Here is a 12,181-nt window from a genome sequence, read left to right as displayed (position 1 = left end):
CTATTATAGTAACGCTAGTCGGACTAAAAAATAAATGATGTAGGTAGTGGGGTCCATTTAAATCAAATCAGAATCCAAAATATTGGATCCGGATCTCCTTTTTATTACTTGATAAGAATCAGGTTTAAAAAGAATTGAATAGTTTAGGTTTAATTAATGGGTACTCTTAATGTTTGAACTCAATTTATTTTTATATTATAGATGGGTGAAAAGTATCATATAATTTATGGAAAATGCTGAAATGACAAAAAGATTTTACTGCAATTCTAATAGGTCTGACGTGAGATGTGCACGTAACCATAGATGTATTTTTTAGCAATACGAGTAAAAATTATCTACGATTACGTATGGATGCTCATGTCAGAAATGTGAGAATCACAGTAAAACCTGTGTCACCCTAGCACGATTCATAATTTTTTTCAAATTTGTATTTATTATCTATTCATGAAAGTCTGTTTATGACGAAAAATATGTTTAACTCCAAAAGTTTCTTCAACCTAAGAAAAAGTTGTATCTTGTCTTGAAAATCTATTTGAAAAAAGTAAAAGTTGCGTCTTGTCCCAAAAGTCTGTTCGACACATGTAAAAGTAACTTGTTTGAAAGGAAGATATATATATATATATATATATATATATAAAATTTAGTATTACTCGACTTATTTTTGTCTCATTCAATTCTCGAGAATCAAATTGATAAGAAAATTATATCCAAAAAAATTTCCACGTAGTGGACATTTTGGGCCCACTGAATCGTGAATTTGTTCCATCAAATTAGCGGCTTGGGTATGAATCCAGATTGGAATCAGACTTTTCTTTGTTTGGTTGGCACGCACCATAGAGCCGTATAATTAAAGTCTTCAAGGCAAGGAGTGGAAAAGTCGTTAAAGATTTTAGTGGGATAGAGCAAGTCAACCGTTCCTATGATTTCTTATCATGCCACGCTCAAGGGATGATAGAAGCTAAAAAGTTGAAGTAGGAAGTTAAAGACTAGATTTGGGGATTCAACACTGATTTTGAGGAAACATTTGAGATGAAGACTTTTTGATGATGCATCCTATCTCTTATATGCTATTTATATAAGAGAGCACTAAAACTAAATCCATGCATTTTGTCGTATATGGATTAGAAGTTTTGAAATGAGTTGATTTTTTATGAGAATCTGTTCCAATTTACAAGTAGAAGAATCATAGACCGTTCACTTTTTTGTTAATCATTTTTTATAAAGTTAGAAATTTCGAAACATGTTGATTTTTAAATCCTCACAAAAAATCAACTCATTCCAAAACTTTTAACCCATATAAGATAAAAAGTTTTGATTTTTTTGTTGGTTGGCTATCCTTTTCACACACACACACACACACATATATATATATATATATATATATCATTGATGAATACATTTTCAAAGCTTTGATTATTTTATCTTTATATATAATCTAAGGCATGAGTCCTAGAAGCCTAAGGTATCATCTACGGTAGGACAAGATAATGTGGTAGTCCACACATGATTCAAATGAGATGAGATTGGATTGCATGGATTGAAAAACACTTATATATATATATGGGCCCAATGTAACTTGGCACCCAAATCTATTGGACTGCACGACCAGTCAACCCGAGCCAAGATATAAGAGTGCTCGGTAGGTCTGGGAAACAAAAATTAAGAATCGCACACTACAGGCCCAAAAAGAAAACATCATGTGTAATACCTTTTTGTTTTTCTCACACATCCAACTTGCATTTTCTATAAATTAAAATTATATATTTATTATAATAATTAAATATGATGAGTGATGCATGTGATCAGGGGTGGAGCCAGGATTTTGCCATGTGGAGGCAATTAAGAGTAGAAACTTTTAAGAGTGAAAAAAATATAAAAATAATTGTGGGGGTAATATTAGTAGATTTTTTTATCTTTCGTTAAAATCTATTGTAATAACTCACTAATCCATAGACTTTGAAAATTGACAGCCCCCACTATAAATCCATCTCTACACGTTATTATCATAGTATAATACTTGTTTTAACGATATAAATGCTGCAAAGAATTATGGATTTTCGATTTGGGTGTGTCAACCAAACGTAGATTGACCAAGTTGAATCCATACAAGACAAACTAAACAGTTAGATCGACAGTGGATAGATCATGAAATACATGTGTTCACATACCATTAATGTGAATTAAATCTCTTTTTCGAGATTCTCATAATTACACTTTTATTCACAATTCATTAAAAGTCTCAACAGTTGAATCTTGGGGTTGGAAAGAAGAGGAACCAACGTGTGGTGGAGTTTTATGTTCTTCAAAGACAGACAAGTCTCGTAAATAAGTCTTTGATGTTCTTTTGATCAACAAAATCATGATTGGATGTCATAGAGAGGTCCACTATAAAATTGTAACTTAACAGTCTATGTGGCTCAAATGAGGACACATGTCTTTGTCATTATTTTCTTATTTCAAGGTCCATATTACTTGTCCAGATCATTTATATGTATTATATACTTAGAAAGGGATGGCTTGACATATAAAAGAGGGCACCGTACCATATGAAAGGTGTGGTTCATCAAATCCTCCAGGGTTAGTTGGGTGGTGGGTGATTGACCAATCAAGCGTATGATGATTTTCTAATCCTTAGCCAGTTAGGATGGGTTGTCCACCAAAAATTCCGCCCTATCAAGCTCAAATGTTTTCTTTTTAAGGATAAATATAAAAGCTTCTCACAAATTAATATGGACAACCCACACCATACACTATAGTCGAATTATTTTATCTTATATGAATTAAAAATTTTAAAATGAGTTAATTTTTTATGAGACCATCCTCATCAAAAATCAACTCATTTGAAAATTTCTTACCTTATCAAATCAAGTTTAAGAATGGTAAATTATTCTTTTTTTCTTTTTAAACACGTTTTGATGGGATTAAAAGTTTTAGAATGGGCCGATTTTTTATAAGGATGATCTTCTCATAAAAAATCAGTTAATTCCAAAACTTTTAACCTATGGGTTGCCCTTATTAATTCATGGGTAGCTTTTATCATTACTTTTTTTTTTTTTTCTATTGTAAATTATACTTAAAGAGTTAAAATGCATGCAATCCTTTTCTATAATCTATCCAACATTTCATCATTTCTCCATCAAAATTAATGGATATTTACTATGAGGATGTTAGAGTGATTTTTTCTTTTATACACTAAATATTCAAATAAATAAAATGATTTTCTTCAAAAAGGCAGCCATATGACTGAATTTATTTTATATGCTTAATTTCAACAATTAATAAACCCTCCATATATTTCTGATTTTTTTCATAATTTTGTAAAAAAAAGAAAAAAGATCAAAGGTATTTTATTGGAGGTTCACAACAAAGCTAAAAAGGTAGTTTAATACATTTAAAAAAAAAATGCTTCAAAAGATCGTTATTGCACTAAGACAATCAGGGGCAGATTTAGAGTGGGGGCACTTGTCCCCTCAAGAATATTCAAAGTTTATGAATTAGTGGGCTATTGCGATAGATTTTAGTGGCGGATAAAAAAATTTGTCACTATTGCCCCCACACAAAAAAAAAAAAAATTCCACTCTTAGTTGTTCCCACAAAAAAATTTCTACTCTTGGTTGCTTACACATGGGCAAAATCTTGGCTTCGCCAACGAGGACAATAGGTGATTTTGATGGTTCCTAGCCAATTTAATATGTTTGGCCACGTAAAAAAATTTATGGCCATATCTTGTATCTTAGCCAAAATATTATCATCTTAAAAGTTTTGATTTGAGTAAATGAATAGGATTCCTCTATTCCATTCTATCTACAATTATCTGATGTTAATTCAAGAATATTCATATCTGTTCTTAATATCTTAATCCATAATTTTTGTAGTTTTCGTCTCGAAAATGTGTATATCATTAACCAATACTGCCTTTGACATGGTTAAAAATTAAATCAAATGGATTGTGTAATTTCTAGCCTCTCCATCGAAGGAATGGTTGAGATGAGAGGAAAAAAACGCCGATTGTCTAAAAATTTGTGAAAGTTTTTACCTGGACGAGCACAATTTTCTTGGGATACAATCAAATATAAACATACTTTTAGTAACGAACAATGTGGCTTTGGCCAAAATTGAAGGAACATGATTAACCCTAAATTTTTGTGTAAGGCTTCTATGGTAATGATGCACTGACTGATGAATTATAGGTACCACAAGCAACAACCACTTACATTTTAAATTATATGGCCAAGTTTCCATTTTGAAGAATAGCCTAATCCCTAAAGATTTGAGGTCGGTTAGAAAAAATCTTATTCCACCTGTTCAAAGTCAAGTATTGACAAAAAATTTCACAATTTACCTCGAGATGCTTGAAACAAGATCACAAATGATTTTATTGATTTTGATTAAAATAGTACATATCTAAGTAAACTCTATCAACATAGTGTTCTCCTTCGATTAATAGTCAAATAGAATGAAAATAGTGATGTAAAGCTTTCTTCTCTCTAGATTTTGCATTTGATCAGTTGCGAATGATTTTTGTGCTTGCAGAGAAGGACTTTAGGTTTGTTTTTCTCTAGAGGCTTTATAAACGTTTGTTGTAGATTTTCTTCTCCCCGGACTTCATGTTTGATTCGCTGAAAATGATTTCTTTACTTCTAGAGAAAATTTTTAGGTTTGTTGTAAATTTTCTTCTCTCTGAATTTCACACTTTATTGATTGAGAATGGTTTCTTTTAGAGAAGAATTTTTAGACTTGATCTTCTCTTAAATCAAAGTCCAAGTCTATCTTAAAGAATCTTACTTTATTTTTAGAGGAGGACTTGAGAGCTTCTTCTTTAGAGGGAGAACCTTTGTTTTTTGAGAGAGAGTGATTTTCGGATCCCCCCAAATGAGGAAAACTTTGGTATATGTAGACTTAGGATAAATTAATTTTCCAATTATGGCCCACACTTAATAGGGTTTTGATTAGTTGGTTTAACAAACAAGTTTGTTCAATTCCAAGGAATTTTTGAAGGGCTTTACTTATCTGTTCAAGTGTATAGTCCTTTAATGTGGATCACTTGGACTTTCTTGGATCATGGGCTTTATGTGTGAAAACCCAAAACTCAATCTTTAAAAGGCTCAGCCCTATCAACAAGTCCAATTTGAATTTTAGCAACTTTCAATTAATTTGTGAAATTTGTGGGGTTCTTCTCAAAACTTCAATGCCTACACCAAGTCTTTTGTTATGAAGGTGAGTTCAAATCTACTCTCACTATCTCCATCTTTGAAGAATACAGAAATAAGAAAAATAACTTATGTTAGAATAAGTAGAAATTGAAAGCTTATTTATTTATTTATTTATTTATATTTTTTTATTCATGAGTCATTAATCAATGTAGCGAACATATCCTCAACCTTGGAACTCGAATGTGAACATACCACAGGCCGGATCTCTAAGATGGGCTAAAAATTTATTATCATGTACCCAAAAAGGGATTTGGTGAGCCTAACGAACGAGATCTAGTCATGGATCTACAACTTAGGGCCATAGTGTGGGCTTTGGCCCATGGACCATATATAAGCATCCTATAAAATAGAATAGAGAGAGAGAGAGAGAGAAAAGAAAGAGTGGAGGGAAAGGTGGTTGACTTCTGCTCTAGGGCAGTCAAAGAGTCGGATTGAATCCATTGGGACCAATCTAATAAGAATTGAATCTAATGATACTTGATGAATTGGGATTTTAATTTATATCAATTTTGGGATCCAAATTCGATCCAATGACACTTGGATCAGATCCGAATTGGATGAACAGTGAATTTGATATGTAACATATAAATCTAAGTAGTGTGCCCAAGATACGTATATATAGTAATAGCCAAAATGGATGTCTAAATCAAAAGTAACTCCACTTTTCAGAAGTAATTACTTTGTCACTTGAGGTTACTTAGCAACGAAATTACTATTAGTTCACGATTGAGCTAGTTCAACATTAAGAATGACATATTTTTATAAAATATAAATGATAAGTGACTTACCTTTTGGGATAACAAGAGGTCATGTTTCATTATGGAAGACTAAATTCACTGTTACAAAACTTCGGAGTGTTATAACGATAGCTAGGGGGAAAGCCATGATTTTCTTGTGGTGGGGGAAAATCATAGTTGTCCGATAAGGTTGAAGAACATGAAGATGAACCGTTTTGAGGTAAAAATTCATTAGTTTTTTGTTAGAGGTTCTAGAAAAGGGTATTTGGGTTATTTCTTATTAATCTATGAGAGAAGACCTAAGTCAAAAGACAATGTCATCAATAGGGAAACTCTCAAATATTAATCAAATAAAAAGATTTTAATAAGAATAATGTTGAAGTGACTTCAGGATGGAACCTCATATCGCACTTCTTGATGTGAAAGTGACTGGGAACCATGGATGTTTTTCATCGAGATACAAGTGAAAAAGCATATATGGTTCCTATCCACTTTCACGTCAATGAAGTACGATATGAGGTTCCAGGTTGAGGCAACTCCAGCACGACTCTTTTAATAAATCCAAAAACTTGAGTGAGGTGGAGGCAACTACCAAAAGTTTATTTAAGAGGGGGAGGGGGAGGGGGAGGGGGAGGGGGCGAGGAGTTGGGTCAAGTATTCAAAACCCCACATAGCTATGAATCAAATGTGGATAATTAACTTTAACAAGAAAATCATTTTCTTTTATGGATTAGATTTATGTTGAAAAATAGTTTTTCATCCTATAGAACCTAATCATTGCAATGTGGAAATACCCTTGGATGGATTATATATAGCATTATGATTAGAATTTCGCCCTTTTTAGGCAAGAGAAAGACCCAAAAAGAACTTGGATGGAGACGGTGAGAAAGCATATGTAAACTCATTCAATAAGATTAACCTTTGAACCAATAAACATTTGTTGGTTCAACTTGGTTTGACCAATTTACATTTACTTTTTCTTAAATATATATATATAACATGATTTTTAAAAGTTGCATGATCCTTTTATCAACAGTAACATTAAATATGTCTTATTAGATTTTGATTATTAAAGAATCTTTCAATAATAAAAATTTTAGTCTTTCTTGAAAATACAATCTTGAATATGGTTAAAAAAATTGATGGTTCAATAAATTGGATGGTTGAATAACCAATTTTGTAAAAATTGACAAATTCTTTCAAAAACCTCTTTCGTTTGTATTTTTTTTGGTAAGCATCTTTGAAACCCAAGTCGACTATTGGTTTTATAAAGATTGGCAAGGAAATGTATCACACAATCAGGGCAGAGCTAGGATTTTGCCTACGAGGGGGCAACTTAAGAGTGATATATATATATATATATATATGGGGGGCGTTCAATGACAAATTTTTTAGCAAACTTTTTGGCAAAACATTTTTCAAAACATGAGTTAGAGGTTTTGGAATGGGTTGATTTTGGTGAGGATGATCTCTACGGTGAGGAGATCATCATCACCAAAAATCAGCCCATTCCAAAACTTCTAACCCCATCAAAAATGGTTTACAAGAAATGGACGGTCCACGATTTTTTAACTGGTAAACAGGGGTTAGAAGTTTTGGAATGGGCTGATTTTTGGTGAGGATGATCTCCTCATCGTAAAGATCATCCTCACCAAAAATCAGCCAATTCTAAAACCTCTAACCCATGTTTTGAAAAATGTTTTGCCAAAAAATTTGCCCTTGAACGCTACCCTCTATATATATATATATAGGGAAATGTTCAGCAACAAACATTTTTCAAAACATGGGTAAGAGGTTTTGGAATGGGCTGATTTTTGGTGAGGATGATCTCTACAGTGAGGAGATCATCATCACCAAAAATCAGCCCATTCCAAAACTTTTAACCCCATCAAAAATGATTTACAAAAAATGGACGGTCCATGATTTTTCAACTTGTAAACTGGGGCTAGAAGTTTTGGAATGGGCTGATTTTTGGTGAGGATGATCTCCTCACCGTAGAGATCATCCTCACCAAAAATCAGCCCATTCCAAAACCTCTAACCCATGTTTTGAAAAATGTTTGTTGCTGAACGGGAACATATATGTATATTGAGAGAGTGGAGGGAGGGAGCAGAGGGGGCAAATATTTTTTTTATGGGAGCAATAGCGATCGATTTTTCCATCTGCTATTGTTATTGATCGCAATAGCTCAGAACACTTTATAAACTTTGAAAATTCTTATGAGAACAAGTGCCCCATTGTAAATTCGCCCCTGACCACATTTATGACCAAACCTTTGAACTGATAAATTGAAAACTAACTTGCCAAGTAATTGGCCACGACTAAAGAAAAGTTCACAATTATGAGCAACTTATCACTAGGGCTATCAATGGATCAAATTCAGATCGGATCAATTTGGGAGCAATCCGATAAGGATGGGAATTTCGATTTTACTAAAAATACCTATAATACATTAATACTCTCCAAAGGTAAATGTCAAAAATACGAATGATGTTAAAATAATAATAAAAAATTAAAATGGACCTGACCAAAATGTAGAGTTTGTCATTATTAAAGAGCTTCAATTGGTACCCCAACTTTTACCTATTACACCCCAATATCTTAAATTATTTATCACACCCTAATTAAAAATTAAAACACACCATTTGAACATTACAAAAAATTTGGTTCAAGTTATTACCTCAAAATTACAAACTACAAACCATTATAGCACATTCAAACAACTTCACTAGTTGTTTACAATTAGGATTAAGTTCATATAAAATCCTAAATCTAAGAAATGGAGCTCTAACAAAAAGGGTTGAATGATTTTCCATTGGCACCCCAACTTTTACTTATTCTTAGTCATTGCCTTTTTTTTAATTGGTGTGTAATGAGAAAATGTTGAGATGCCTATAACAACTCTCTTACTAAATCTATGGTTTTCTTCACATTTTCTCCATGGAAACCTTGAAGAATCATGTAAAATAAAACTCAAATATTCTCATTTTATTTAATAAGTGACACTAAAAGGTTTATGATTAAGTTTCTACACATATTTTCAATTCAATATCTTCAAATCACCGTACCAAAAACATTAAAAAAGAAATTAATGTTTTCATTTCTAAGTGGGGGTATAACAGTAATTTTATATTTATAGGAGACAAACAGGGGCAGATTTAGAGTGGGGGCACTTGCCCCCACAAGAGTTTTCAAATTCTATGGATTAATGTGCTATTACGACAGATTTTAGCAACGGATAAAAAAATTTACCACTATTACCCCTACAAATTTTGTCTCTACTCTTAGGTGAACTCACAACTACTTTTTTTTCAATCTTAATTGTCCCCACAATTTTTGTTCTACTCTTGATTGCCCCCACATGAGCAAAATCATGGCTCCGTCCCTAACCGACAAATGATACAAATTTTGTTTTGATACCAAACTGTGACAAAGAAATAAAGGTAAAAAATTATCTATAATTTATATAAGTGTTATCGAATTTGATGATATATTGCCGAATCATGTTTTTTGATGCCAAGATGAGAGCCCACAACCCTTACAAATATTTAAGTAGATTTAATAAATATTTATTTATAAAATAAAATAATCTGAAATATTAAAAATAGAGAAAAGGGCCAGAGTCGTGTTTGGCTGGGATCAAATTTTAAATATTACACTAGCTATTATTATTTTTATTTATTTTTGTTACTTTTTAACAAAAGATGCTATTTATTTTTAAAGAGCATATTTTGGAGATGCTTTTATCCAATACTGACAGACACAAGCCTACAACATAAGTGAGTGTACAGCTCACTAGAGAGGTCCACTTCTGTGTACTTATCTGCCACATGAGAGACGTACGGTGCGTGACAGCCCACCAAACGCATAAGCTGACGTAGCATCAGATCGTGTGCGCATCTGTCCACGTTTGAGTCTTCATAAGTCGATATGAAATGGATTGTTGACAAAAGCACAAGTGTTATAATCTTATATTTGTCTTCATTTGTCTCTTATTTGTATTTATTAATCCAAAAACTTGTTTAGAAATTAGAAATGACATTACCAGACTACCAGTTACATTAATTACAATGTTAGTTTGAATGATTTAATGTCATTTAAGTTTTATGGGTGCGTGGTTTGGACATAGGCCTTTGTGGTGAATATTTGAGGTACCCCTAAATAAATATGTTACATTATAGTTATTGCGGTAATTGTGCCGTACATTTTGTTCGTAAAATCAAAATGGCAAAATGGATAGCATATCACGAGCGATCTCATGAACTATAAATTAACTTATCTTATGATTTGTACGTAAAGGAGATTTTGATTTTTCTGAGAAGAAGTGAAATTGAGAGATTGTAATAATGATTTTCATGAAAAATAGTACAATAATCTCATCATTGCTTATAAATGTATATATATATATATATATATATATATATATATATATATATATATATATATATATATATATATATATATTATATATATATATATATATATATGAGTTGCGTTATTACGACCCCCTTTGCGACCCCCTTTGCGACACACCTTTTGTCTTATATGGGCAAAAATGTTTGGAATGGGCTGATTTTTTGTGAGGATGATCTCTATGGTGAGGGGATCATCCTGGCAAAAAATCAGCCCATTCCAAAACTTCTAGACCGTCCGATTTTTGTTGAAAAATTATAGACCGTCCAATTTTTGTAAATCAATTTTGATGGGGTTAGAAGTTTTGGAATGGGATGATTTTTTGCCAGGATGATCCCCTCACCATAGAGATCATCCTCACAAAAAATCAGCTCATTCCAAACATTTTTGCCCATATAAGACAAAAAGGTGTGTCGCAAAGGGGGTCGCAAAGGGGGTCGTAATAACGTGACCCTATATATATATATATATATATAGGGAAATGTTCAGCACCCTAAGTTTTACCACACACTTTAACAAATGTTTTTTGTCCTACATGGGTTAGAAGTTTTGGAATGAGCTGATTTTTGGTGAGGATGATCTCTATGATTAGAAGATCATCCTCCCCAAAAATCAGCCCATTCCGAAATGTTTAGCCCCATGTTTACACGTTGAAAAATCGTGGACCGTCCATTTTTTGTAAATCAATTTTGATGGGGTTAGAAGTTTTGGAATGAGCTGATTTTTGGTGAGGATGATCTCCTCACCATAGAGATCATCCTCACCAAAAATCAGCTCATTCCGAAACTTCTAACTCATGTAAGACAAAACGCGTTTGTTAAAGTGTGTGGTAAAACTAAGGGTGGCGAACGGGACCCTATATATATATATATATATATTAATTCTCATCTTTTGGTGAGATTAATACACCTGGGCGTATGCACCATCCAACACCCTATCATGTGTTATGACATTTAAGTAGTCACATTTCTGTGGACAGGAACGGAGTTAATAAGGAGCTGGTGGGGGCAATTGCCCCCACAGAACTTTGAGACACTCCTATATTTTCAACTAATTACATTTCCCATTTGTCCCCACTCCCTCACCTCTCTCCCCATTTGCCCCCTCACCCTTTTCTCCCTCCAACTTTTGCCCCCACACCCTCACCTCCCTCCATTCAAGTTCTTCAATCATACAACTAATCATAGTTTGCCCCCACTACAAGAAAATCTTGGCTCTGCCCCTGTTTGTGGATGAATGTGTAGAGATTCAAAAATACAACTTGTGGAGCAAATCCAACCTCTCCTTACCATCTCAACTAACCCTTAGTGAATAATGTAGATAGTTATTTCGAATAATATAAAGTATATATTATATGTTTTCTTTATATTTGATATATATTTTATTTTGATTGTTATCGATATTTCTCTTATCTATTTGAGATACACAAGGACAGATCTTTATAATTTTGTACGATTCTATATAAAAAAATGTATAAATAAATAAGTCAAATTATCAAGACTCATAAAATTATGCCTAACCGTAGGCCTTTTCATTAATTTTTCTCTTAATAGTGGCTTTGCATGAAGGACACAATTTCAAATCCTTCTTCTAGGTGTCCTTTATGGTCAAAACATGTGGGCAATTTTGTCTGTATTTATGTGTGATGGTGACTTATATCAACCATGGACCTAAATAGATAATTAATTATCAATAAATTTTAAAAAAAAATGACTTTTATGCTTGAAAACTGCCCCTGATCCGTTCACATGGATATTATTGTATTAAATTCCAGTGATGAGTTGGTAAGATGTCAGTATCATTTTTTTATGACTTAAA

Source organism: Akebia trifoliata, chromosome 1 (assembly GCF_017979445.1).
Source record: "Akebia trifoliata isolate Shusen 1 chromosome 1, ASM1797944v1, whole genome shotgun sequence".
Classification (NCBI taxonomy): domain Eukaryota; kingdom Viridiplantae; phylum Streptophyta; class Magnoliopsida; order Ranunculales; family Lardizabalaceae; genus Akebia; species Akebia trifoliata.
The sequence above is the reverse complement of the archived record's forward strand: the minus strand, read 5'-3'. Positions refer to the sequence as shown.